Genomic DNA, 6,193 nt, shown 5'->3' with positions numbered 1-6,193 from the left:
ACATCTTCAAATCTGTGTTTTTAAAACTGGCTTTTAAGAGTTGCAACAACATCCTCTTGTTTATCTATATCACAGCTTTACAAAAAACAAACAGAAACATGCTTTTGAGCAGAAAAAAAACTGACTGCTTTGTACATATTTTGGCTGCCACCCTTCTTATGTCAGAGTGCTCTTTCTTAATTAAATTTGAATACTTCCATCAGTAAGGGTTATGAAATATGGAATTGGAAAATGTGATTTCTGTGACAGTAGTAGGCCTGCATAAAACTTGTTTTATGATGTGAAGGTAAGATATACCATTTCCTTGGATGCATAGAAGAGCATGAGATGTGTTCTTCCTTAAATGATGAACAGTATCTGTTTGTTCGGAGCAAGATGTCCATGTGTGTGTGTTTGGGTTTGAGGTATGTTTGTGTTTTTTTTGTTTTTTTGAAGACTTGCATGCAAGCTTAGACCGGTACGTTTTTCAGACATTGGTGCTTAGTTTCCTTGATGAGACAGAAATGCAGTGTATGCTTGTAAACTTTTCTACATTAAATAATTGAGATATTCTACATTTTGATACTGACATGTTACATACTTATCTTGGTAATCAATATCAAGGCTCGCTTAGCCTGCTGTACCACAAGATTTGCATGAGCCACAGCTGTAACTAGTTTGTAACAAAACAATCATACCTCACTGCATTGAAAAATTGGGAACTTGTGTCTGTTGGTACCTCTTTGCCATTTGTACACTAAGTTCCCTGCTTGCACATACCAGTCGCCTAACCTTAGGTCATCCAAAAAGCAACACTTTTATTTCACTGTAGTCTTTAGTCTTTTAACAAAAGTTCTGCAGTCCAGAATGTTTAATGCAGACCTGGCTTGCTGTGTTCGTGTGTGCATTTTTGTGTTCTAACCTGGTTAAAAGCACTTGAACATGAATTCTGTGTGAATAAAATATTTTCAGATACATGAAGAAGTTAATTGCAAGATTTATTGGCAGTATTGCACAACAAAATGAAAATGTCATAGCTGATGACACTGATGTATCACAATTCTATATTCTTGCATCCAATCAACTTGCCATTAATTCCTAAGAAGTGTTTTTGTAATTCTACTAAACCAGTATCAGCACACTGCACGATAACATGCCGCGAATACACTTGACTTGAGCATTCCTAGTTTTCATCCTCTTTCTCTGTACGTTTACCATTCATTTGCTCAGAGGTTGATGCGCTTGCTGTTTCCTGAGCAGCTCTGCTTTTCTCCACCCTAGCGGCCCACTTCTTCTCTTCTTTCGTCAGCATCTTTTTGTGTTAAAAATGATTAAGTCAGTTTTTGTGTTGTAGTAACTTAATACGTTTTCCTTAATTTTTCACTTAAGCTGGCACTTAAGTCTTCAATTTTTCTCAAGAATGATTTAAGATATGAAGAGGTAGGGGAAGTGACGGTGAAGGTGGTAGGGAATAAGAGTACACATGCGCTGCATGGCTCCTCTGCTGGCCGCTGCCAAGAGTTGATTCTACAATAAAATAAAAATAAAAAAAGTGTAATAAAAATCATCCTCCCAAAAGCAGACAGTAGAGGTCACGTAATATATGTGTACCAAATTTCAGGTCAATAGGTCAAACGATTTGCGAGCTACAGGTGATTTAAAAATCCTGGACAGACAAACAGACAGCCACAGTAGCATAATATATAAGAAGAAGATGTCTTAACAGTTTTACAAACTCTATATATAATGTGAACCACAGCATGAGCAAACTTGCAGTTATGTTGTGCAGTCTGTAGGTAAGATTTCAAGTGGTTGTGGATACTTTTTCCATAATGTTCATTATTCTGATACACTGCTGCACATTGGTATCCATTTAAATATTTAAATTCATTATTTTCTTCTTCCTTAACACCTGACCCATCCCACAGGGATAATGTTGTGCCTGGAATTGTTAAAGCAGTAAAAACACTTTGTGTACCTGCCAAACGTACTCTGCAGTCTACTTTAGTTATTGGACAAACATCAGACCAAATTTTTCTACATACATAAATGGAACAAAAGCACAAGTTAGTCACAAAATATCAGCACTTTTTAATTGGAAAAGCTTTTAACTGGAACCACTGTTAACCATAAAGCCGAAACACCATTACAGGTTCAGTTAGCTCACATGGGGTCAGGGTGTCCGCTGACTTGGATTATAATCCATAAGTGCTCAGACGAGGAGTTGATAAAACTGAAGCAGTTGTATTAATTTATGATAATTATATTCCACACATTTATTCTAATATTTAAATGGGAAAAATATTCCCTTGACTTGTCTTTTCTTGAAAAGGAGTTGCTTTGTGTAAATTGGTGTGGGGTTTTAATGCATTTATGTACAGTTACGTGAGGTGGCCCAAGCTATTACATTTAATGTGTTCACTTGTGCAAAAGGATTTTAAATCGTATTTAAGAAATTACACGTGCAAACACTGGGGTGTGTTTTAGATATGGATGTGTTACCTTAATTGTACACTGATATGGATATTGGGTTACACAAAATGGAGGGTCAGTACAATTTTAGGCTGGGTTAGAATTAAGGAAAACTCTGTGCTAATGTCTCCATATTAAAAAAAAAATGAATGGAAGAGAATGTCAAGAAAAGAATAATGGCTGACTCCAGGACTGCAAGGTACAAGCTTTGAGGAAAGACTGCAGGAGCTGTACCTTTTCAGATTTAAGCAAATGGCGGTGAAGAAGACACATGAAAGAGGTGTTTAAAATTAAGAAGGGACTTCAAATAAAAGCGTGATGGCCCAAGTCAAAATTGGTGGCAGGAAAGTCTTGCACAGATTTTAAAGTACTCCTTCACATGAGCTAGGAATGCATGAAATAAGTTATCCAGCAGTGCAGCAGGTTGCAGTACTTTTTGGACACTGATCTCCCCCTTTGGTAAGAATTGGTTGAGCTGAATGGCCTCTTGACAACACCCCTGAAATTTTACAAAACTTTTTTTTTTTTTGAGGGTTTTTTATAACCTTAAAAACAACTTTTTGGGTATTAACTTTTCAGCATGTTCATCATATAACATACCCATCATTACTGTATAAGACCTCAAAACAACTGAGGGCATCAAATGTAAAATTGTAAATTTTACACTGTGACAATCATCAATAAGAAAAATTAAGGCAAGATTGGAAAATATGCAGAAAAAATGAAACTGTAAAGTAGTCAGATGTGTAAAACAGCCCATTAGAGTACAGACCTGTAGGGCAAAATTATTTAGACAAATCCTCTTAATGGAAAAGGTACTTATTGTACAACCTCAGAATTAAAAGTCAATGTCTAAGGTATGTAAAGCAATTCTTTTTAGAGATAAGTGGAAGCATATTGTGAAGATTTTTTGGCCACATCCACAGAAGATACATCTGGATTTAAACAGATAAGAGGAGAAGAAAAGAACTTTAAACACAGATATGCATATTACAGTATATACTTTGGGTCTGTTTGCCATTGGCATGGGAAATACTGTGCAGTTGGAAGGAAGATTCAATTCAAATGAATTAAAAAAAAAAAAGTCAGTGAAGAAAATGAAGCAGAAAAAATGTTTTCCACCAAGACAGATTAAAACAGACTGAAGATCTTAGCATGACGTATTTACAGGATTAAAGTTGTTGGAATTGCTTCATTGAGGTTCACTGATAAGAAGAAATTCTATAACATATCTGCTGCACTGACCTCAACATGGAATGGTGAAGTTCTGTAGCACAGGTCTCTTATTTCTGTACTGCAGAGTTTTTTTCCTAATGTATGTGTCAACAGTGGCCCAAGCAGTAATCAAAGATGATTCAAAGAGGATGCAATCTGATTACTTTGGAATCTGGATTTCTGCAGAATTCAGGTGTTGCAAATATGTTGGCTTTGTTTCTTATTAATCCCTCTGTTGTTTTCATCCTTTATGTGTGTTAATCATCCAGCTTTAATCTAGCTTATTATGAATTTTTAAATGTACTTTCAATTTCTCCATAAAGTAACAACTATGTGAAACTGTTTTATCTCTTTGAAAATCTTAATATTTATTTGTCAAAGTAGTTCCTTAGGCAAAATTAAAATTGTAAGTTATATAAAAATGAAAGTGTGAGATTACCTTTTTTGACACTAGATGGCAGACAAGCCTTTCAACATTTACCTGATCCTATTAAAAAGTATCATACTGTATTGTATGTATGCAATATATTATTAAATAGCCATCTTTATTTGTAAAGCCAACTTTTTATGTTTGGTTAAGTATACTTCTTAGTAATATCTAACTCTTGCCTACCTGCCGCCCAAACTTCAGTCTTTACCTGGTGGTGTCCCCAACATGGCCCATAGGGAGAAGACCCAGAGGTAGACCTAGGACATGCTAATAGCATTATATCTCTGCTGGCCCAGGAAACATCTGAATATTCCTACTGACAATAGGGTGGCCTGTTCTGTCCAGCTTGCCAAGCCTCACCCAAAAGTAGAATGAAAATAAAGTGAAGAAAACTAATAAAATTATGAAAAATACATTTTTAAATGATACTGAATTTTTTTCTAAAATGTATACTAAAGTTTAATATGGGACAGCGATCTATTGTAAAACTAATATTCTCGAATTTTCAATATTAAAACAATTATTTATTTTCTGCTGTTCTAAAAAATGCTTATACATTTACAGTAAGTCCCAGAGCTGTAATGGTGGCCAGTGGTTAGCACAGAACTACAGAGTCATTTATTTGAAACCTCACCTGATCATTATCAATGTCTTGTCCATGTTTAGATATTCCAATTGTCCTCTTACACCTCAAAGACATGGATGAAAAGTTAATTGGCATCTGAGAAAGTAAAAAAAAATATTTGCATGTGTCAAAGATGTCAGATATTTAATAATAGGAAGAAAATACAGAATTTTTAATTTATGCACTTTGTCTGTTAATGACAAATATGTTCTGAGATTTTTCAGATAACGAAGATAAAATAATTATACTCACTAATCATGGCACCTAAGGCATAAGGAGTAATGCTTGCTGATTAACACATGAAAGTAACAATTTCACTGTACTCTGTACATGAGACTATAATTAAACTATGCAATGCCATATTATAATGGACTGGGGCTGCCATTTCTGTTTTCCACTCTGCCTTGTTCGTATACTATATGCTTCAACACTTATGACCCTCTACTGGATTACACTTCCTTCTGTCAACAATCAAAAGTTGCAAACGCTAAAACCTTTGAACAAATACTAGGAGAGGAGAGAGAACTGTTGTTTGAAAAAGTCTGTGGTCAAAAGCCCAATGATGAAATCAAATATCAAAGCTGAGAATCACAAGCAAAGTTCTAACACCCCCCAGATTTATTTGGATAGCTAAATATGCTGCAAATATTGATCACAATATCGAGAAACCTGGACACCAAGAGGACTGTGACCATTTTTTACAGGTGTGGAGCAATGACATAATCCTATACATAGTCAGCAACTGTAAAAAAGATGGCTGGTGCAAAATGCAAAAACACACAAAACGACAATGCCTTTGGTTTAAGAAAAAAATAAAATAAAACTACAGTCCAAGAAATAAACATAAAAATAAAAAAATATTCATCAGTTGAATACAGAACTGAACTGAAATCTGTACGTGTCAAAACCCCAAATCAGGACACATTTAGTTAAATGGTGCTTAAGAATTTGACCTAGGATGCTTGAATACTAACATACCTCACATTAACAGGTAGTTTAAATAAAATTTCTTGTGGTGCTGAAACTACAAATCCTCTAGGAGATTAATTAGTTACTTTTACAAATGTGGCCTACATTGGTTATTATGCCCCTGATCAATACAACTGGAACAGAATAGCTACTGGAAGATCTTCCAACCAGTATGTCGACTATTGTTGTCATGTAGATTGGGAGACAGTAGTAGTAAATTGAAAAATAAATCAATTGAAATGGAACCAGATGAAACCAAGAAATAATCTATGCAATTACACATACACACACACACACACATATATACGTATATACAGTATATATGCTACATAATACCTGCAAAATATAGTAAATTCTTGATTATCCATCACTCAGTTAACCATCAGTCTCTGTTAACTGTAAGAGCCAAAAAAAAAAAGCACTGAGCAGGCCATCACTTACCTATTACTGTACTATTACTGCTGTGCGGTACGCTGCAAGCTGTGCACATTAGAACAACTCTC

This window comes from Erpetoichthys calabaricus, chromosome 9, assembly GCF_900747795.2.
Source record: "Erpetoichthys calabaricus chromosome 9, fErpCal1.3, whole genome shotgun sequence".
NCBI classification, from domain to species: Eukaryota; Metazoa; Chordata; class Cladistia; order Polypteriformes; family Polypteridae; genus Erpetoichthys; species Erpetoichthys calabaricus.
Note: the sequence above shows the minus strand (reverse complement) of the source record.